Here is a 23,636-nt window from a genome sequence, read left to right on the forward strand (position 1 = left end):
CTGTTAGGAGGAGGACAGTGAGAAGGATACTGTATGCCAAGCACTATACTAGGTACTTGATAAATGCAGTGCCCAAAAGAACCTCAGAGATAAATATTATTATTCCCATTTTACTAGTGGAGAAACTGAGTCTTGATGAGGTTGAGTGACCTAGCCAAGGTTAAATGCTTGCAAGTGATTTTTTTGCTCTTTATTAAAATTCCTCCGCCAGCAATACACTGTGGACAGCTCTTATCTAAATCTTTCTCCTCTATAATTACTACTTCTCTCTACTGTTAGAAAATTTTTTCTAGGCTGGGTGCAGTGGCTCACGTCTGTAATCCCAGCACTTTTGGAGGCCGAGGCGGGCCGATCACCTGAGGTCGGGAGTTCGAAACCAGCCTGACCAAAATGGAGAAGCCTCGTCTCTACTAAAAATACAAAATCAGCCAAGCATGGTGGCATATGATAGTAATCCCAGCCACTCCGGAGGCCGAGGCAGGAGAATCGCTTGAACCCGGGAGGCGGAGGTTGCAGTGAGCCGAGATCGCACCACTGCACTCCAGCCTGGGCAACAAGAGCAAAACTCTGTCTCAAAAAGAAAAGAAAAGAAAAGAAAAATTTTTCTAAAACAGTTTGAGTTAAACTTTCCAGTCTAGGCAACGTAATGAGACCCCATCTCTACAAAAAAGTTACAATTTAACCAGATGTGGTGGCATACACCGTAGTCTCAGCTACTCAGGAAGCTGAGGCAGGAGGATCTCCTGAGGCCAGTAATTCAAGGCTGCAGTGAGCCGTGATCACACCACCACACTCCAGCCTGAGCAACAGAGTGGGACCTTGTCTCAAAAACAAAGCAGAACCAAACAAAACCCTTCCTCTCCTTTAAAATTCTCCATGGCTCCCTGATATCCACAAAGCAAAATTCAAATATTCAAATTCACGAATGTAACATTCTCTACAGGCTCAGCTCCTACTGTAGCTCTTCCTGCCTCTTCTTGACCATCGCACTTGACCTCATCTGTTGCCATGCTGTGGATCGCCATGCCTCAGGCTTCTTGCCATGCCCGTCCTTCTGTGTTGCTTTACTTTATTCCCATTGAAAGCCCATCTTCTCCTCTATCTTCCATCTCTTCCTCCCTGGAACTCCTTCTTTGCATTTAAACAACCTCTCTCAAGTGCTCAATGTCACTTTCCCTTTCAGCTAAAAGTCACTCTAATTTGGCCACTTCCCCACTAACAAAGTCCCTAACAGTTTTTCATGCCACTGAATAATAATGGCTAAGATTTACTGAACATTTATTTAGATGTCAATCTAAATACAGAGCAATCATTCCAATTTATAGATGAGGCTCCGTGTAAAATTAATAACCCATCTAAGGTCACTTAGTACGTACCAGTGAGCATCTGCGTCATCACACTCTATTCAATGGGACTAGTGTCTGCTGACCTCTCAACAGCATTTCCCATTGTGGGCCCTCCCTCTGTTTTCTACTTTTACTTTCCTGATTATGCGCCTTTTGTTTTTCTTTTGCCCTTTTCTCTAGTGGTTTATTCTCAGTTTCCTTTGTAAACTCTGACTTCTCTACAGGCACTTTAATTGCTGGTATTCCTCAGGAATCTGTCCAGTCTTTCTCCTTACATTCTACTCATTCTCTCCGAGTAATCTCAGTTACTCCCTGGGCTATGCCTCCGGCTTCGACATGCTAAGGGTGCCCTTAGTCTCCAGGTCCCTCCGGTTTCTCCAGCTCAGCCCTTGGGCTTTCTGACCTATTCCTTGCTGGATATCTCCACTTGAACACCTTGCTTGCACTAAACCTCATGTGTTCAAAAACTGAACTCACCTTTTTCCCCTCCAATTTTGCTTCTTTCCAGATGCTCTTGGTTCAGAGCACAGCATCGGTGCAATTTCCCATGTTAGACACCTAAGATCCGTCCTTGACTTCTCTCTTTCTCTCCTCTCTAATTCATCATTAAGTCCTGTCCATGTGTGCCTCCTACATTTCGTAGGCATTGGTTCTCTTTATCCCCTATTTCCTCTCTGTGCTAAGCCTCTATCACCCCTGACTTTGACTATTCCAGCAGTTTTAACAGATCTCCTGCTTCCAGCTTTGCCCTTTGCAATTTATTGTCCAAATATACAATAATAATCATACACTCTTCTGCTTAAAACATCCCAGTAGCTCCCTATTTCCTCGAGGATAAAGTTGCAGAATCTTAACATGGCTAAGCCTCTTGCATGCTGTTTTCTCGCCCTTCCCTGGCTTACGTTAGGCGACCCTCCTCCAGCAACATTAGATTTCTTTCAGTTCCTTAAACATGCCACATTTTCTCACAGCTGAGCAAGTGGGCATGCAGTCTTTCTTCAGGAACACTCTTCCCCTTCCCTATACTAATATCTCTGCTTAAAGATACTAATATCTTAGCTTAAATCTTCTATGTTGCTTTCCTTGATCTTTCATTTCATTTCATTTTGAGACAGGGTCTCACTATGTTGCCCAGGCTGAACTCAAACTCCTGGGCTCAAGCAATCCTCTCTTCTTAGCCTGCCAAGTAGCTAGGATTACAGGTGTGAGCCACCACACTCGGCTTCCTGATCCTTTAATCTCCTAATTACGCATTCTCATGACACCCTGCATTTCTTCCCAGCATGCATTCTGCTTGTAGCTAATTACTTATCTGATGTGTGTCTTCCTTCTCATCATGTGTGCATGTTAGCCTGTTGTTCTCAGCTCTAAGTGCAGTACAGGCCATGAGGTAGATGCTCAGTAAGAATGAAGGGCCTCGCTCAAGCCCCACCTTCTACATGAACTCCCGACTTCTCCCAGCCTTCTCTCTGTGGTCCCCTAGCCCTTTTGTTTTCATTTGGCCTGAATTAGTATTTAGAGTTTTATCTGTCTCTCTCCTTTATAAGCTTAGAGCTTCTTGGAGAAAAAGACCGGGTCTTCCTTCTGCATGTCTTATCTTCTAGCGTGGTGCCCATGCTGAGAACTTGTAGTTCTCAGACCTAAAAGTGTCAGAATATAGAATGAGGTTGTGTACCAAAAAAACTCTAGGGGTGAGTTACACAGTTCTGAAAGGAAATGGAAGAACACAGAGAAGCAGCGGGAGCTGGACTTCAGTAGTAGATGTTTTTATCTGCGCATTTGGAGAAAAGGGCACAAAGATGAAATAACAAGAAGTTAGGAAGCACTCTGGACTTCTCTACCTTTCTCTGTCAGGTACCAAAGCATCCTAAATGAGGCTGAACTGCACTTCCTTTCCCCTTTCTGAACCTCCACTGTCTTGGGCGAGAATATCTTTGTCTCTTACCTGGCAAGTCTGCTCTGGTTTCATCTTTTCTCCCACTTTATACACCATCGACATTGCTATCACTTATTCTTGAGCTCAGATGTAATCATATTATCTCTGCTTCAACTTTCAGGGCCTGGTTACCTTCACATAAAGTCCTTGTCAGATGGCATCCAAGATGCTCCATGGTGGTGTCCAAATCTATCCCTCTAGGCTCAACCCGCCACTTCGCGCTCATGCCCCCTACATCCCACAACCCTCAACTCTCCCATCCTCACTACCTTTTCTTCTTTACCTTTGCACATGCTGGGCCCTCTGCCTGGAACTCTGCTTCCCCACTTCCGCGAGTAGATAGATGTCTTCTACATACATACTTCTCTATGTCCAGATGAAATATTTCTCTGTGAAACATGGTAGAATTAGTTGTTGCGACTAGGGACTCTCAGATCTCCTCGGGCATTTGCCAAACTGAGTGTTCCTTTACTAAACCCAAAGAAGACAGGGAAATGTCTTTTTCTTCTTTGACTCTCTGGCATTAGGTGCTCAACAAATGTTTAATAACTGAAGGAATGAGCTCTAGGTCTTTGTGAATCAGGTTTGTGGAACGGGCCTTCCTGTTCATCTAGCATTGTATTTCTTTCCCTAACTAGAAAGGTGTGCATTTAGCCTATCTCTGTGAAAGGCTGTTCTTGTTAGGAAAGAGTTATATTGCATTAGCTTTCTGTTACCCACATGTTGGGGACTGTAAATTTCATTGCCCGTCTAGTATAAGAATTGCAAATGAAGCAGTTTGGTGTGCTAAAAATACTATTTTAAGTACATTCCAAGGGCAAATAAACAAACAAGAAATATATGCTATTGGGTATTACCCATGTGATTGCTCTAATGTCATTTTGCCTGGAATTTATGCAGTTCTTCTTCTCTACTCAACCCCTTAAGTGCAAATAATTGAAGGTTGTCAAAACATTTCAAATAACTCTGACCCTCGTGTGCACAATAATAATAAGTTGCAGAAAAAGTACTGGCCTCCAAAAAGGGGAAAAGTTCACTTCTGAATGGCTTAAGTAAAAATAAAATGAGTTTATATAAAGTTTGCAAGGAAACAGGAAGTTAGAAAAAACTGTGATAAGGAAAGCCCTAAAGAGCAATGGTGACCTAGAAAAGACGGATCTGAAAATGCAGAGGGAAACGTTTTGACCCAGACGCAGGATCATTTCTCTAGGGCTTTTTCTTTTCTTTCTTTTCTTTCTTTCTTTCTTTCTTTTTCTTTCTTTCTTTCTTTTCTTTCTTTCTTTCTTTCTTTTTCTTTCTCTCTCTCTCTTTCTTTCTCTTTCTTTCTTTCTTTTCTTTCTTTTCCTTCTTTCTTTCTTTCTTTCTTCTTTCCTTCCTTCCTTCCTTCTTTCTTTCCTGTCTCCCTCTCTCTCTCTCCCTCCCTCCCTCTCTCTCCCTCCCTCCCTCTCTTTCTCCCTCTGTCTCTTTCTTTCTTTCCTTTCTAGATACAGCTTAAAAAGTAAGGAATAAACTCTTCATAATTCCATAAGACAAGCACATCTGATAAGGGAGGAAAATGATTATTCACTCTACTGGGATTGCTTTAATGAAACTTTTTTGATGAAAGCTACATCTTAAAATACTCAGCCAGTGATAAGGACTTATTTCAAGATGTAAACCAAGGCGGTTGCTGGAGTGCTGCTTGCTTGTGAAGCACAACACATCTTTAGGATGTCGAGCTAAGCCAGATTGCTCACAAGTATCCCTCCCAGCTGGCTTTTCTGAACAGCCAGTTCTCACCCCAGTGGCACAGTGGAAGCCACCAAGAGCTAGTAAATCTATGAACACCATTCAAGCAAAGACGTAGGGTCAGAGCACAGTGGCTTCAGACCTTGAGCCTCTTCCTTTCCCCTTGGGAATCCCCGTCTGCTCAGGCCAAGTCCTTTCCTCTGGCTCGGCCACACCGAGCTCTTTTCAATGTCTCTCTTCATTGGAGCTGTTGATAATGCCCACACAGCTGATCACCAGGCTACAAGCCCTCTTTCTGTGCTCATGAAAACCAACAGCTTTTGAAGTACAAATCTCAAGGGAGTAGACATTCAATTTTGGCCGGGCATGGTGGCTCAAGCCTGTAATCCCAGCACTTTGGGAGGCTAGGGCGGGCAGATCACCTGAGGTCAGGAGTTCAAGACCAGCCTGGCCAACATGGCAAAACCCTGTCTCTACTTAAAATACAAAAAATTATCCAGGTAGGGCCGGGCGCGGTGGCTCACGCCTGTAATCCCAGCACTTTGGGAGGCCGAGGCGGGTGGATCATGAGGTCAAGAGATCGAGACCATCCTGGTCAACATGGTGAAACCCCGTCTCTACTAAAAATACAAAAAATTAGCTGGGCATGGTAGCGCGTGCCTGTAATCCCAGCTACTCAGGAGGCTGAGGCAGGAGAATTGCCTGAGCCCAGGAGGCGGAGGTTGTGGTGAGCCGAGATCGCGCCATTGCACTCCAGCCTGGATAACAAGCACGAAACTCCGTCTCAAAAAAAAAAAAATTATCAGGGTATGGTGGTGCACATCTGTAGTCTCAGCTACTAAGAGGTTGAGGCACAAGAATTGCTTGAACCCAGGAGGCAAAAGTTACAGTGAGCCAGGATCACACCACTGCACTCCAGTCTGGGCAACTGAGTGAGACTCTATCTCAAAAAAGAAAAAAAAGAAAAGAAAAGAAAAAAGAAAGAGAAAAGACATTATATTTTGAATTCTCAAATCTGCTGTAAATTCTCTTGTGCATCATTCAATATACAAGTCAACTGTCATCCTCTAAGATATTCTAGTTCTTCCTTAAGACAAGACACTACTTCTGAATTCATACAGTACTATACATACCTCTATTATCATCTACTCTTACCATTACAATAATAATCTGCTGACACATCCATGGGTCTCTGTAAAGCAAAGACTCCAGGGCTACTCAACACATTTGTGGGATGAATACATCAATGAAGGCAGCTGAGAATGGAGGATTGTGGGAAGTAGTCAACACCCATTAAGAAACAAAAGCCAAACATGTTGAATGGCAGGAATTACTGATGTGGAACTTGGATATGGGCCAAGCTTTGGCGAGAGGCGCCTGAGCCACATAAACAAGCAAACTGGATGGCTAGGATTTGTTTCTAGTGACTTATCGTTGACATACTTGATGTTAAGACTCTCCTTTCCAAAGTCAATACTTCATCCAATCACTGCCAGACATCTTTCCCTGAAGAATTTATTAAACTGGACACCCGGGAGCTCCAGAAATAACGGAGCTTGAAGAAAGCACTTTGCATTCATGATGATCTGAATTAAAATTTAATTGGGTTTGTGATGGAGTGAGATGCTAAGGTTAGTCTTCTTTAGCAAAGGAGGGAAACATTTTCTGCTGTGTATAAAGCCAACAGCCCACCCCTACACTCAACCCCTCGTGTCCAAAGACCTTTTGCATTTTCTGTTTAGCATAAAGGCTTTGAGTCTTTAAAGAGAGAAAAGCCAATTATATGATCAGCTGGGTGGGGAGACCTTTGCTCTGATATCCCAAAAGGACTTCAAAACCTTTCTGCTTGATATTATATAGGTATGGTGATGGGTACACCACAACAAGCAAGGAATTTTAATGATTCATTGAGAAAGAGAACAACATTTCACTGGAGGGGAGGAAGGCAGGTAGGATTCTGCCACTGTTTGAATGGGAAGAGCCATTTTGGGAAGCTGCAATTTAAAACAAAGCTCATCTTTTTGGGTTTTATGATAACATCTATTGATTAGAATCCAGAACACTGCCGGTCCCTTTGGATGAGCACAGGAAATTCCAGGGGAACCTTTTCTGATAAAGTCGTTGGTTACACAAGTGTCCTCACTGTAACGTTATTTTTAATTAGCTTGTTAGCTTATGTAATTGAGCGTTGTTGGGGATGGAAAGATGGGTGGTGGAAAGACAAACCATGATTTCATCTCCATCATAAACACAGGAAATACGTGGTGCTACAATAGGACTTTACAAGTTGTATTTTACAAGTTGCAGGAAATACCATGGAAGAACATAAGCCCTCCTTAAGGCAAGATGAAGTCCAGCCCAGAGCAAAATTCCTGTGTCTCCATTAGGAAATAGATGCTTACAATGTGCGGAGCCTGGGCAAGAGTGTAAAGAAAGGCCCCCACATACACCAATGTCTAAATGTTTACAAAAAATAAGCAAACCAATTCGTAAATATGCCTTAGCCTCCTACGTTGGCCAATATACTTTCATAACAAGCTGGTTAGAGGGTCAGACTTCTTGGCATTGTGTGCCAGAGTATGGCAGGCTGGGAAGAGCCAGCAGCCGACCGGCCCTATCTCTTCTCCTGTGGTCTGCTTCTATCTGCTTTTAGCTCAGACCCTGACTTCCTTGGGTACCAGAAGGGTCCTCACATGTATGCATATGGATACCCCAAGAATATGTCAAAGTTGTGTCCACAGCCCCAGGGCTGTCTGTCTTCGGGAGGCTGGAGATGGGGGAGAGACCCCAGAAGCAGTTCCTAGTCATTTGTGTTCCTAAAATCTAGAGCGTGTGTGTGTGTGTGTGTGTGTGTGTGTGTTTGTGTGTTGTCAGGGTGGGAGACACATAGGCTCCAAGTATGCATGTCTCCTTGGAAGTAAGAACTCTTCACTCTGTACTAAAGAAAGTGGCCATGGGAAGACTAGAATGGAGTGCTGTAGGCTAGGATAGGCCTGGGTACAAAAACCACAGTAGTGAGTGCGGCAAGAGAGTAAAATCTTAAACTAGTGGAGCTGTCCTGCCTTATCCACGGTTTCACTTTCCAAGGTTTCAGTTGCCAGTGGTCAACTGTGGTCCAAAAATATTAAGAGAAAAACTGCAGAAATAAACAACCCACAGGTTTCAAATTGTGCGACGTTCTGAGTAGCATGATCAACTCTCGAGCCACCCCACTCCATTCCACTAGGGACACGAATCATCCCTCCGTCTAGCCTGGACACATACTGTGGATGTAGCAGCGTATCTGCACTGTTTGGACGCTCTGCCTGTTAGTCACTTAGGAGCCGTCCAGGTTATCAGACCAATTGTCCCAGTACTGCAGTGCTTGTGTTCACATCACTGTTATTTTACTTTACAATGGCCCCAAAATGCAAGAGGAGTGATGCTGGCAATTTGCATAGCCCAAAAGAGAAGCCGTAAAGTGCTTTGTTTAAGTGAAAAGGTGAAAGTTCTCAACTTAACAATGAAAGAAAAAAAATTGCATGCGGAAGTCACTGAGGTCTATGTTAAGAAATCATCTTCTATCCGCGAAACCGTGAAGAAGGAAGAAGAAATTTGTGCTGGTTTTGCTGCCTTACCTCAAAGTGCAACAGTTAATAGCCACAGTGCATGATAATAGTTTAGTTAGGATGGAAAAGGTATTAAATTTGTGAGTGGAAGACATGACCAGAAACAGGATCCGATTGACACAATTGCGTCTGGTGCTATCCGCACTTTGAGGTATCCCCTGGGGGTCTTAAAGTATCCCCCGAGGATAAGGAGGGACCACTGTAATAGTAAAATCACATTGTAGAGACTATCGGATTGCAGACATGGCAGAAGCATTGAGGGGTAGAGGTAGTGAGGGTTCCACCATCAGGAAGGGAAAGGAAGGAGGACAAGACAGGGACAGAAGGTGGGTAAGAATCCAAATACTTGCATCACAGCAGGCTGAGAAGGCAAGTTCAGTCGTGCAGAGACTTGCAGTGTTGGCCCTACAGCTCCGTGAGGGGGTTTGGCTTAGGATGGGCCTCTCTGGGTGTCTGAGGAGGCTGACCTGAAACAGAGATAGTCTAACAACGTGAGTGGAAAATACCAAGGATGGCATGGAGTTCACCTTGGCCACTGCATCTCTTAGAGGACACACGGAAAGGCCAGAACCCCTCCATGGGTGTGCAATTGTTCAACGATCTGTGTGCTGTCACCCACACCCCGTCATGTCTGTGGAAGCCACTTCTTCCACAGCTACCAGGCCATCTCGACTCACTGCAACCTCAGCCTCCTGGGTTCAGGCGATTCTTCTGCCTCAGCCTCCTGAGTAGCTGGGATTACAGGTGTACACCATCATGCCCAGCTAATTTTTGTATTTTCTGTAGAGATGGGGTGTTGCCATGTGGCCAGGCTGGTCTTGAACTCCTGACCTCAAGGGATCCACCTGCATCGGCCTCTCAAAGTGTTAGGATTACAGATGTGAGCCACCACACCGGGCCTTTTTTTATTTTTCTCTTTTTCCCCCCTCCCCCTCCCCCTCTTTCTTTCTTTCTGACAGAGTCTCACTCCATCACCTAGGCTGGAGTGCAGGGGGATGATCACGGTTCACTGCAGCCTCGAACTCTCATGCCCAACCAATTCTCCCAGCTCAGCCTCCCAAGAAGCTGGGACCTCAGGTATGAAGCTAACTGCCTGTGTAATTTTTTAAATTTTTTGTAGAGATAGGGTCTGGCTATGTTACCAGGCTGGTTTCAAAATCCTGGGCTCAAGTGATCCTCCCACCCAGCCTCCCAAAGTGTTAAGGTTACATGCGTGAGCCACTGTGCCCAGAATATTTTAAAGCAAATCCCAGATATCATATCATTTTACTCCAAAATAGTTATAAAGATCTATTTATGGCCAGGCGCGGTGGCTCACGCCTGTAATCCAAGCACTTTGGAGGCCAAGGCGGGCAGATCACCTGAGGTCAGGAGTTCAAGATCAGCATGACCAACATGGTGAAACCCCGTCTTTATTTAAAAAAAAAAAAAAAATCTATTTATTTTCCCTAGAGTATTTTAAAACAACCTAGACATTAGCACGCATCTCTAACGGATAAGGATTGCTTTATCTTAAACATAATCACTTGCCTTTATCATATCTAATATTTATAATCATTCTTTAGTATCATTGAATATCAAATCCACATTCATTTTCCCCTTATGGTCTCAAAAGTGTCTTTTTTCCAATCAGTTTGTTTGAATCAGGGTCAATCAACGTCCTGACTTCAGCAGGATGGAAAGCCCCTGTGTGTGGCTCAGGCACCAGGGCCTCTCACATGCCTTCCCCTCAACGACAACCACGTGGCATCTCAGCTGAACAGGGCCACAAGACCAGAAGTGATGAGCCTTCATCTTCAGGGCTTTCTGGCCTCTGGAGAATGAAGTCTCGGTGAGAACCGCAGGCAGCCGAGCCCCTGTGGTGTTGGAGTACTGACTCTGCAGTCCCAGTCCTAGAGCCACCGTCCAGAGCTTCCCAGTCCTCCCAGGATTTAGGTCACTGAGCCACAGTAGATCTGCAATGAAAGTGGGTTCCTGCTCTCTCTGGTACTGCCTCTACTTTTCACGATTTGATCTTTCTAGTTAAAGGCCAAAGACAAGCTGCATGGGGTGACAGAAAGAGCCAAAAGAGAGGCAGCAGGCTGAGCACTCTCTCTGTCCCTGTCTGACCATGTGGCCTTGAGCAAGTCTCTGACCAATCAGTTTCTTTACTTCCAAAGTGAGAGGGAGGGACTTAACAATCCCTAGGACCCTCTAGCTCTGACATTTTATGCCTCTAAGCTCAAAAGCCACCAAATGACTTTGTTTCTGCCACTGTGCTAGATGTTGGAAGCACACAGAGGTCTCTCTTCCTAGATGATAAATTGTTTATGGGAGGGGCTGTATCAGATTTGTCATCACCAGGTTCTAGCATGGCACAAAGCCCATTCTAGGCACTCAATAAATGTTGCTGAATGGGGTACCCAATCTAACAACTAAATCTTGAACATCTACAATGAGCCAGACACCATGCTAGGCTGGGGATCACAAGGATCTCCCTGGATCTGTGTGTCAGTGTACTTCAAAAAAGAAATAAAGAATTAAAAAAAGAAAAAAAAAAAGATCTCCCTGGAGAGTCTAACACTGAAATAGGGAGAATGAAAGTTTGATAATTATAAGAGAGGCCAGGCATGGTGGCTCACACCTGTAATCCAAGCACTTTGGAGGCCAAGGCGGGCAGATCACCTGAGGTTGGGAGTTCAAGACCAGCCTGACCAACATGGTGAAACCCTGTCTTTTTAAAAAAAAAAAAAAAGAGAGATAATTATAAGAGAAGTAGCTATGGGTCTTAACAACTCAGACCTAAGGTAAAGAAACTGGACTGGTGGCCCCCAGCTGTGGGTTTCCTGCTCCTCAAGCTTGACCCCGTCCGCTATGCTTCATTCCCAATCCCCCCACAAGCTTCAACAGCAACGCCGTAAAGAGTGGTCCTAGGACAAAGAAAAGTCAGAAGGATGTCTGCCAGTTCGCAAAAAGGAGTATCCCCCAACCAGTATCCAGAACCCTTTCAAGGGTCAGCCTAGGGAAGCCCACAGAAACGATGCAGATAGCTAAATGTTCCCCGTGTAAACTCAATGACTCTGCATCCTCCTGAAATCCACCTAGGACAGCCATGCAGACACGCAGAGAACAACTGCATAGTTTTACCTCAAGATGGGCTAAGGCCGGGTGTGATGGCTCACGCCTGTAATCCCAGCACTCTGGGAAGCTGAGGCAGGAAGACTGCTTGAGCCCAGCAGTTTGAGACCAGCCTGGGCAACACAGGAGACCTCATCTCTAAAAATGATAAAAATAAGAAGAAGATGAGCCAAAACTACGGAGCAGGAGAGGGTCCCCAGTGAGGTGGATTTCCTCTAGGTAAAGGCTAGGAGCCTTCAGAACGGGGACTGGGCCACTGCTGCTATCCAGCCCAGCTGTGCGGGGAGGGTGAAATCACCGTTCAAAGTCTGTTTGGGTGGGAACAAGGATTTCTTGAATTCACAAAGCTGGCAAGGTTTTGAATCACAGCCCATAACTGAGTTCTTCACTGCCAAGTCCCCATCTGAGAGAAAACAGCCTCATGCGCTACCTAAAAAACCAGATAAACACACTGCCTCAAGAAAAGACTTCCAGGAAGCGTCCCAGCAAAACAAAACCAAATCCCTTTCAAAACAGTAACCAAGTTAACAGCCTCCTTGTGCGCATCTTGGGGGCCGGGCCTCCACGGGGCTTGCTGGGCCTGGTGGTCCACTCCCTATGCGGGGACAGGCGGGCCCTGAAGGAGATGTCATTAAAGTGTAATTTTAGAAGTGAAGGTATCTTAGGGATCTTCTAGTCTAGCCCCTCCCTCAATTCATAGACAACTTCCTTCCTCTGAGCCTCTCCAGCGACCCTTAGAGAAGGCAGGAAATTCACCACAGTAAGCGAAGACATGATGTCTTTATGGCCAGGATTTTGCAATTCTAGCTAATTACAGCCAACACTGGCTCACTGCTGAGCTGTGATTTGGAGTCTTAAAGCTTCTGTGTGGCTCAGCACATGTGGTGGGAAAAAAAAAAATGAAAGAACTTTGCAACAGATACCGGGGGAGCACTTGCTGGCACATGTGTGCAGCAGGAGTCCCGGGCAGGATGCGGCTTAAAATCAGACACACATGGCCCCGCCAGAGCCTGCGGCTGCCAATTAAGGCTCAGAAGCTTTGAGAGGAAGAGCTGGTGGGGAGGAAAAATACCCAACAACTTGTTAACAATTAGCAATCTGAGTGCTTTTTAAAAAATAAGTCCTAAGACCCGTAAACAAGAGGGAAGTATTTTGCTGAGAAATCATCAAAACAACACTACTCTGAGCATCCCTTCTGCCCCAAAGCTCAAAACGGTTGATGAATGTTGTGAAATTACTTATTACTTTCCCACATGGGAGTCAGGACAGACAGTATTGTCCCTAATTTACAGAGCAGGGAGACAAAGTCATAGCAAAGCTTCTGCTTTCCTTTATTTCACTCTGGAAGGAATAAGTGGACTAGCTAGAAATCCCCTAACGAGTATGACTTTTTATTTCTCAAAGACCTTTTTGATAAATCCTGCAAGTGAAAGGGAAAACAGGAAGAATCTATAATCTTTGCTCATAGTTGCATAAAGAAATGCTGGGCGTGGGCAGTGGCCCACACCTGTAATCCCAGCACTTTGGGAGGCGAAGGTGGGCAGATCACTTGAGGGCAGGAGTTCAAGACCAGCCGGGTCAACATGGTGAAACCACATCTCCACTAAAAATGCAAAAATTAGCCAGGCGTGGTGGTGCACGCCTGGTGCACTATAATCCCAGCTATTCGGGAGGCTGAGACATGAGAATCGCTTGAACCTGGGAGGCAGAGGTTGCAGTGAGCTGAAATTGCACCACTGCACTCCAGCCTGGGCAATACAGCAAGACTCAGTCTCAAAAAAAAAAAAACAAAAAAGAAGCACCGGAAGGTGATCCTTTTATAGTTCATAAGCATAATGACTGGCTGTTCATCTGCGTGTCTGAGATGTGCCACCCTCAAACCTTGTTTCGATGTTGGCATACTACCCATCTGACATGAAAGGAAAAAAAGGAAATGCTGGAATGATACCCAAGAAACTAATGAAGAATGGTTTCTTGTGGCAGGGATGGGGACAACAGGGTGGATGAGCACAGAGGGAAGAGCAAACCTGTGTGTAACCCTTCCTATCATTTTGTTCTTTGAACCATGGGCATGTTACCTATTAAATAATAAAATGAAGTGCAAATATATTCTATAGGAAAATGAAACAAGCAATGGAGACCCACTTTTCCTCCTGAATAGGCTGTGTTTGCAGAGAATCCAGGACACACACTCCTCTAACATTGTCTAAAGATGAACTATGGAGAGGGGGCCTGATAGCGCTACTGCACCTACAGAACAAGGGGAGACCAGACACTCAAAGGGCTCTTCTCAGGGGTACCCTGAATGTCGTGGGCAGAATCAGCACCACATTTTCCAAACCCTTGCCCCTCTGACCACGGCTGATGTTGAGCCCTCTCTGAAATGGTAGATACCTTACACTCACATTTAACAAGGGTAAGGGACAAGTCAGTGAGTTTGTTTCTTTTTCTTTCTTTCTTTCTTTCTTTTGGTTTGTTTATGATGCTATGCTCATCACAGCAATCAGAGTAATTTATTAAAATACAAATTTGAGGCCGGGTGCAGTGGTGCACACCCGTAATCCCGGTACTTTGGGAGGCCGAGGAGGGTGGATCACCTGAGGTCAGGAGTTCGAGATCAGCCTGGCCAACATGGTGAAACCCTGTCTCTACTAAAAATACAAAAATGAGCAGGATGTGGTGGCGGGTGCCTGTAATCCCAGCTACTAGGGAGGCTGAGGCAGGAGAACTGCTTGAACCCGGGAGGCGGAGACTGCAACAAGCTGAGATGGTGCCACTGCACTCCACCCTGGGTGACAGAGTGAGACTCTGTCTCAAAAAGTAAATAAATAAATGAAATAAATACAAATTTGAGCCCGTTCTTCAAACACTCCCAGTGAGTCCCAAGTGCCTTTCCTCCAGGCAAAGTCCGCATCCCTTGGCATGGTGCTTATGATTCTTAGGATCTTCGGATGGCGCTTACTGGACTCTCCACTTCACCTCCCACTTCCTTTTCATGAAGCACATTCTCCACTTTCTGTCATTTCCTGCACATGCTGGAGTTGTCATGCCTCTGTGGCCCTGTGTGTGCTGTTGCCTCTCTCTGGAATGCATTTCCCTTTCCCCCATCTGGTGAATTGCTAATGACACTTTAAGATCAAATGCTACTACCTCCTCTAAGAAGCCAGCTCAGGCCTGGCCCAGCCCATCCATGGCACACAGCTGGCCTCTCCTCTCTGTCCCCACAGCCCCTCTGAGTGTTCCTCTATTACAGCATTTCCCATGTCACATAGCAACTTTACACAGAAACGGTCTGTTTCCAAGCCCGTCTCCAAGTAAACTGTCACCTCCCGCAAGGTGGGCCCCTGGTGGTTGCCTCTATGCCACAGTGGTGGACCCAAAACATGATGTTTGTCAGACAACAGTGAAGCTAGCACTTATGCCGCTCCTTCTAGGTGCCTGCCCCACTTGTAAGCACTCCACACATAATAATTCATCTGCTTCTCTCCAAAACCTGAAGAAGTAGGTTCTAGTGTCATGATGATCTTAAAGATGAGTACACCGAGGCACGGTGACACCAATTACAAAGTAGTAAGTGGCAAAGCCAGATCTGGAATCTAGGAAGTCTGCCTCCCGAGCTCAGGCTCTTAACTACTATGTAGTAATATCTACCAATAGACGAATGAATGAAATAACCAGAAACCAAACTCCCATTCCTAAGACAAAGGTCCTCCAGGTTCCAATTTCTAAACGCCGAAGAAGAGCTGCCACACTGGGAATCTGGGCTGAGGGGACCACCCACCAACGTCCATGTAAGCATTCCAACCCGAGGAGCTCCCAGTGACACAGAACCAGCTAGGACAAAAGAGCCCTGCTCTCAAGCTCCTTCTACAGGCTGACATCCTCTCATCCAGAAGCACCAGAAAATCCACCAAAGTTTCCCATAGTCACCCCGAGGGCCACCCCGCCTTCTTCCTATTATAATGGAACTTGAGATTTTTGAGGTTTTTTTTTTTGTTTTTTTTTTTTTTTTTTTTTTGGTACCCCGGGTGGGACTCGAACCCACAATCCCTGGCTTAGGATTTTTGAGGTTTCTTCACGATGATCTAGCTCCAAAACACAATGCACATGGAAAGAGGAAAGGTTCACCACTAACTCCCTAAGCCAGCGGCTGGTGGTTTCTACCCTGTGCTCTTTGGAACTCTTTCTTGGAACTGGGCTGAAACATCCTTTGGATGTCCCTGCCTGCCACTGTTGCCTGATGGGCCCAGTTAACTGACAAGGATGGATACTTTGAGACACTTGCCTGGGGCCTGCCTTTTCACTACCTTCTCCACATCTGCTTAGAGCTGCTCCCAGGGAAGAACAGATGAATCTGGCCTTTCACTGGTGAGCAAAGCAGAGTATGAGAAGAAACCAGCACCCCCCAGGCAACGGACAGATGGGAGAATGCATCTCCAAGGGAGATCATAGGGGAAATGAAATCAGGTTTGTAGACAAAGGCTTTAGGCTAGAGACTTGGCTCTACCATTCACTCACTTAGAGAGTTAGAATAAGTTCTTTACCATATCTGAGTCACATCTGCAAAGGCTTCCTCATGTGTTTTGACGAAGAAATGAAATATTGTATACAAAAGGGCTTTGTAATCTAAACAGTGGTTTCCAAGCCTGGTTAATTATCAGAATTGACAAAGGAAATTTTTGTTGTTGTTGTTTAAATTACAGATTTCTGATCCTCAAGCCTACCGAATTAAAATCTCCAGGAGGAGCCCAGGAATCTGTATTTTCAGAAACTTTGCGGGAGCTTCTGAAGCATAACCACATTTCTAAAGCTCTGTGCAAAGGTTGGCAGTATTATAGCCCTGTGGTGAAAGAAATATCAGGTCTTAATATTATGCTTAAAGGGTAACTCCTAGAGCTGTCAGACTTGCAACTGAAGAGTTTCTAAGGAATGTGACCTCACTATGGATATTCAGAAAAGAAGCCTGATTCTCTACCAAATTAGAGCTTAGAGACCAAGGAACTCAGGAAGGGCAGTTCTCCTTGGATATCTAGATGGTTCCGTCCGCCACTGAGCATTTTCTCAGACAAAGCACAGTCTCAAAATATCCAGAGACACACAGACATTTCCTATCTCTCGCAGTAGCTGGCAGAAGCAGAACCAGAAACTAGATGTTACAAGTTAGAAATGGACCCCTGCAACAAAAGACAAGCATCAAGTTTTTGAGGCCGTGATGCTCCAGGAGCCCTTGTACTTGGGCTTCTGGAGAACACGGGAGAACCAGGCCACCTATCAGTAATTAAAAGAGGCAAAATGTTTAAGTGAAAGTCTTGCAAGACCAGGAAGCAAGAGACCATGAGGGCGGAGCTCTAGGTCCCCGAGGGCCATCCACCAAGAGCCGCTTTCAGCTGGTCACTACCCTCCCTGTGCCTCTGTCTTCATCTGGAAAATGTGAAACAACTTGTCTACTACAGGAAGCTTTGTGAGCTTCAAACAAAATAACAGATGCGAAAGGTTGCAGGGCCCTGGGAGAGGGCAAATACAATGCGATATCTTTATTCTTCAAAAGTATGATGACTAGTGCATTATACTACAGACATGAACATTCTTCAAAGAATTTAAAAGTCCGTACAACTGGTTCATCCAATAAACAATATCTTTTGTGAATGTTATTCTTTGAATCCTCAAGAAAAAGAAGCCTCCCTCTCCTAAGAGGCATCCCCAAAGAACGGAGTAACATGCTTCTAAATTTCACCCAACGGCAGTGAAATGCATTAACAGATTTGCTGATGAGCTACTAAGCTTAAGAGGTTATGTTAGGAGACTTGGGAAAGAAGGGTTAAAAGTGAGCAACCTCACTAGAGTAAAAAGGAAGGATCCTGGAAGGCTTTTGGAAACCACCAAGTAACAAATGTAGCTCCCACCTCCCACCCACGCATCACTGGAAATAACTTTAAATAATGAATCCCAGAATGTCTGCAGAACAGGCAGTCTGGATTAAGGACTTTTAAAGGGATGGTTTTGAACAAGGATTCTTTCAGGGAAACCATCTTGAGAATTACTGAACTCTCAGGCAAGCTCATTCTGACAAATATCCTTAAGTAAGCTTTGAGCTACAGCTGAAATCCTGGTATGGTAAATATCATCATATGGGAAAGCAATTTATAGCAAAAAAGATTTAGTGGTCCTCCCAGCCACTACATTCCCACTCCCACCCCCTGTAGTGTTGTGGAAGATTTGCTTACTCTAAGTGAACAGAATTCCATAAAGAGCTTGGCTGGTCATTCAGAAACTGTTGTAGAAAGTAACCTAGAGTCATTCATTCTTCTAACAAATATAAAGTGAACATCTACCATGTGTCAGACATTTTTCTTTTTTTTTTCTGTATTTGTAGTAGAGACAGGGTTTTTCACCATGTTGGTCAGGCTGGTCTCAAACTTCTGACCTCGTGATCCACCCGCCTTGGCCTCCCAAAGTGCTGGGATTACAGGCATGAGCCACTGTGCCCGGCCATATCTGACATTTTTCTAGCCTCAGATATAGTAGAGAAAAAAATATACAAAGATTTTTGATCTCATGCAGTTTATAATCTAGGGGAAGGGACAGACAATAAATAAATACATGTGCCTTATAATAAGTGTTTTGGAAAAAAACAGGCAGGGAAGGGTGGGAAGGGATTCCTATTTTGCATGGAAAGATCAGATAAAGGTAATGGTAATGAATGAGTCAGGGAGGGAGAGCCCTGTGGATAGCTGTGTGAAGAGCCTTTCTGGCAGAGCAAGCACAAAGGCTGGAGGCAGTGGCGTGTGTAGGGTATTCAAGGAACAAAGAATAGACCATGTGGCTTCAATTGAATGGGCAAGGAGGAGGGTGCTAGGAAACAGATTCAGAGAGGTAGTAAGGGAACACCCTAGAGACATGAAGGCTTTAGATTTCACTTTGTCATATACAAGACGTTGGGGCATTCTGAGCAGTCAAGTGATTCAATCTGCCTTACACTTGGAAAGGATCTCCAGCTATTCTGATGAGAAGAGACTATTGGAAAACAAAAGCCAAGACAGCGAGATCAGGTATTTGGTCAGACAACTGCAATAATACAAGCAAGAGAGAATACCAGGGATTTGGACCTGGAGAAGCAGCGAATGGACTGGATGAGGGGAAAAAGTGAGGCGCTGAGGATGACTCCAAGGGGTTAGAATGAACATCGGGAAGAAAGAGTTATCCTGCTCGGAGATGACAAGACTGTGGGAGGACCCATTCCATAGGAGATGCTGAGTATAGAGTTTGGGAAATGGGCGAGGGGACCGGGCAGGGGATGTAAACGCAGGCGTTGTCAGCATATGGATAGCACATAAAGCCAGGAGTTTGGAGGAAGCTACATGGAGGTGAGTTTAGACAAAGAGAAGAGGCCCATGGTTTTCGGCCGAGGGTTCTCCAACATTTATAGGTGAGAAGATGAGGAAGCCAGCAAAGGAGTCGGAGCAGAAGCAGGCTCTGGAGTAGAAGGACCAAGAGAGAAGAGGCTGGAAGCCAAGGGTCTTCAAGGAAGCATCGAGAGAGGACTGATCGCCTACATCAACACTGCTGATGGAGAATGGAGTTGCTCACAGTATATGGCAATACTGTAGCCATTAGTGACCTGGATGACAGCAGCTTTGGTGGGCAGCGTGACAAAAGCCTGATTGAAATAAGTTTAAGAGAAAAGCCGGGCGCAGTGGCTGTCCTCTGCAATCCTAGCACTTTGGGAGGCCGAGGTGGGTGGATCACCTGAGGTCAGGAGTTCAAGACCAGCCTGGCCATCATGGAGAAACCCCATCTTTAAAAAAAAAAAAAGAAAAGAGGAGGACAGGAAGAGGAAACAGCCAGTATAGACAACTTGAGACGTGTTAATGTTAAAGAATCTTCCTGCAAAACATGTTAGGTTTTGCAAGAAGAGAAACAGATGAAATGATCTTTCAAAGCACTAAGACTGGTTATTACTACCTTTGCTGGGAGGCTCCTTGACCTATGTGATGGGATACACAGAGGCCTGGTTCTGATGAACTCATGATGTGAACCACAGGTTTTTCCCTCTCAGAGACTTATCTTAAGGAGGATGAAAGGGAAAGACAAGGAGAGAGTAATAAAAGAAGGCGACAAGAGAAACTGTAAGAAAGACTTTTAAAGGGTTTCAAGCCGTGTTGTTTCCTAAACCATTTCTTTTCCATTGCAGACATCACGGCTGGGCCCGGTGGCTCACGCCTGTAATCCCAGCACTTTGGAGGCTGAGACAGGTGGATCACCTGAGGTCAGGAGTTCGAGACCAGCCTGACCAACATGGTGATACCCTGTCTCTAGTAAAAATACAAAAATCAGCTGGGCATGGTGGCAGGCGCCTGTATTCCCAGCTACTAAGGAGGCTGAAGCAGAAGAATCACTTGAACCTGGGAGGCGGAGGTTGAGTGAGCCATGATTGCACCGCTGCGCTCCAGCCTGGGTGACAGAGGAAGATTCTCTCTGAAATAAAATAAAATAAAATAAAATAATTTAAAAAAAAAAAAGAGCCGGGCACGGTGGCTCAAGCCTGTAATCCCAGCACTATGGGAGGCCGAGGCGGGTGGATCACGAGGTCAAGAGATCGAGACCATCCTGGTCAACATGGTGAAACCCCGTCTCTACTAAAAATACAAAACATTAGCTGGGCATGGTGGTGCGTGCCTGTAATCCCAGCTACTCAGGAGGCTGAGGCAGGAGAATTGCCTGAACCCAGGAGGCGGAGGTTGCGGTGAGCCGAGATCGCGCCATTGCACTCCAGCCTGGGTAGCATGAGTGAAACTCCGTCTCAAAAAAAAAAAAAAAAAAAAGAGAGACTGGGCACGGTGGCTGATGCCTGTAATCCCAGCACTCTGGGAGGCTGAGGCGGGCAGATCACCCGAGGTTGGGAGTTCAAGACCAGCCTGACCAACATGGTGAAACCCCGTCTTTGGAAAAAAAAAAATCACTAACATAACTCCCAAATTTCTTGGGCAAATTTAGCACAGAAGTAAAATTTTGAGCACTGGTGGACAACCATGGGTATCCAAACCAATCACCTGATGAGGAAATTGAAGCTCAGAGAAGGGAATTGACTTCCAGGCACTCCCAATTATTAGCTGTATGGTCTTAGGCAAATTACTTTTAACTTCAGTGTGTTAATCCATCTGTAAAACAGGTAGTTGTAAGAATACCCATCGCCAATCTAAGATAATCATTCTTAGATTGGTAGAACAGCAGGTAGCACATGGTAATGCTCAATAAGTGTTATTTATTTATTTATTTTGAGAGAGGGTCTCACTCTGTCGCCCAGGCTGGAGTGCAGTGGATCAATCATGGCTCACTGTATCCCCAACCTCCTGAGCTCAGGTGGTCCTCCTGCCTCAGCCTCCCAGGTTGATGGAACTACAGGCATGTAGCACAATGCCCAGCTAATTTTTCGTATTTTTAGTAGAGATGATGTTTCTCCATGTTGCCCAGGCTGGGTTATTTTTTATTTCTATTGCCCAAGTCACATGGAGGAATTGTGTCAGATTGGAGTAGAAAGAGGATGATTCTACTTTATTCCTCCCTCCACAAAACACACACATGCACCATAGGTTAGCTTTTCATTTCTGACCCTCTAATACCCCTTTTCTGGGGCTCCAATCAAAAAGACCTTCTTTATTCCATACTATTAATATAAAAAGCACTACTATTGAGGGCCTGCTGGGTGCAGTGTTTTCTTTCACATATGTCATCATACTTAATCCTCGCACGATCCTAACTATCCCATTGCCCCCTCTACATATCCCATTTGATGGATCAAGAAGCCAATGCTCAAAGGTTAAATAACTTGCCCAAGGTCACACTGCTCGAGATGGCAGATTCAAACCTGGAGACTCCAAATCCTTTCACAAGTCTGCCCAATAGTAAAACATTAGTACACAATACCATGCACTGTCTTAGTGACTGGCAAGGAATCTGAGGCTCTAGGGCTCTATGTTAGGTAGTTTTGGAACAAGAAATGCTCCATCGGAATCGTATACATTAGACTAGGTAGGTAGGCATCCACTTTCTTGGATGTGTTTAAAACTTGGGTGAGGCTAGGCGTGGTGGCTCACACCTGTAATCCCAGTAATTTGGGAGGCTGAGGCGGGAGGATCACTTGAGGATAGGACTTCGAGACCTGCTTGGCCAGCATGGTGAGACCTCATGTCTACTAAAAATGCAAAAATTAGCTGGACGTGGTAGTGCACGCCCACTTGGGAGGCTAAAACATACTAAAACATTAGCACACAATGCCATGCACTCTTAGTGACTTGCAAGCTACTTGGGAGGCTGAGGCAGGAGAATCGCTTGAACCCAGGAGGCGAAGGTTGCAGTGAGCTGAGATCGTGTCACTGCACTCCAGTCTCGGTAACAGAGTGAGACTTTGTCTCAAAAAAAACAAAAAAAGAAAGAAAGAAAAGAAACTTGGGTGAGAAATCCACGTACAGTTGAATTCATTCTCACCAGGCAAGGGCTGGCTTAGTGTCATGGGGGTTTGGGGACAGTAGGGGAAGGGAACAGGAAGTCATTTGCTGGTGGTTGACCAGGCCCCTGTGACTTCTCAGAGTTGCAAAACTGCCACCAACAGTTAACAGCAGTTCCTGGAGAACAAGAGAAACTTGGGGTCAGCCTGAAGGCACCTGTGGTGATATCACGGGGTAGAGCGGTGGAAAATATATACTCTCTAAGGGACTGTTTTCTCCCTTTGCTGAACACGGGGTACCAGAGAGACTAATTATAGCCACTGAGGGCAATTGACATTTACAAGTATCTGTGCTGTGTGCAGTGCTTCTCCCTCTATTGATCTGTGGCCACAGCCACACCTAATGCATGTGGTGGAGGCCACACGATCCAGGCAGCCTGGGTGTGGCAAGGACATCCTCCTCCCTACCCTTCTCACTGCCAGGAAATCTCTCACACTACTGCAGGTCTGCTATATTCTGATGTGATTATCTCCTGGGACTGCAGGATAGGATTTCTTCCCCAGAGGCAGAGAGGGAACCTGGCCCTTCCGCTATCAGTCAGTCCAGGAAGTGGCAGTTCTGAGGACAGGCAGTGAGCATTTGGAAGGAAGGTCCTAGGTGGGAGAAGAAGAGAGACTCTCCATGTCTCTGGGCCTTGCTTTCTTATGCTAGTACTCCTGGGAGTCTGGCAAAACTTGAGGACTTTTCTGGGAACTGGAGGAGAGAGGTCTCTGTCACACAGTGGTAGCTTTGAGGGAACCCTCTGAGAATGGGCTGGTCCTAAGCGTAGTCCTGATCCTGAGCTGCTAGTAAAGTCTTGTTCAGTTTGTTACACCTTGGCCTCAGCTGTGCTATGGGAAATTAAGACATCAATCTGTGTGAATACTTGGACGAGATGGGAGAAGGGGAGATGAGGCTATAATCACCGTGATTCCATCTACGATCTCCAAATTATGAGGCTAGTGGGGCCGTGGCCAACAGCTTCCACCAGGAGGAAACGCAAGGCTTCTGTCTCTCTCTTCCTTCCAGCAAACCTTTCTGGGGCTCCCCTCTTTAGCCTGGTGTGATATTCAAGATTCAGAAAACTAAACTGGACTCCTGAGACAGGAATTTGACAGAACTGAGTGATACTGTGGTTGCATTACCTGCCCTCAGGTAGAGAGAGGACATGTCTGTCACCCAAACCTCCTTACAGAGCAGTGCAGACTGAAAGCTCTGAGCAAGGGCTCCCACGGGCAAACTTGCCTCCGCAGGTGAAAGGACATCCCGCAGTCCCAAGCCTGCAGGTCGACAGCGACTCCCCACGCAAGAGGCCATGCAAGGGATACGACAGTGGCAGAGAGGAAAAGCTACTCGTGGCGCGTGTGTGTGTTTTGTGGAGGGAGGGATAAGGTAGAATACTCTTTCTACTCTACTG

The 23,636-nt window shown here is 45.5% G+C and overlaps 1 protein-coding gene and 1 non-coding gene across 4 annotated transcripts in view; one reads left to right on the forward strand and one right to left on the reverse strand.

The window, feature by feature from the left end:
• UBASH3B (ubiquitin associated and SH3 domain containing B) overlaps positions 1–23,636 on the reverse strand; it is a 163,298-nt gene that overhangs the window by 78,154 nt on the left and 61,508 nt on the right. The gene's annotated exons all lie outside the window — the stretch shown is intronic.
• Positions 13,547–13,650, forward strand: LOC116556458. Its single transcript, XR_004271009.1, has one exon. It is a non-coding gene; the product is annotated as a small nucleolar RNA U13 (small nucleolar RNA).

This window comes from Sapajus apella, unplaced genomic scaffold, assembly GCF_009761245.1.
Source record: "Sapajus apella isolate SASKATOON/1434 unplaced genomic scaffold, GSC_monkey_1.0 scaffold16, whole genome shotgun sequence".
Classification (NCBI taxonomy): Eukaryota; Metazoa; Chordata; class Mammalia; order Primates; family Cebidae; genus Sapajus; species Sapajus apella.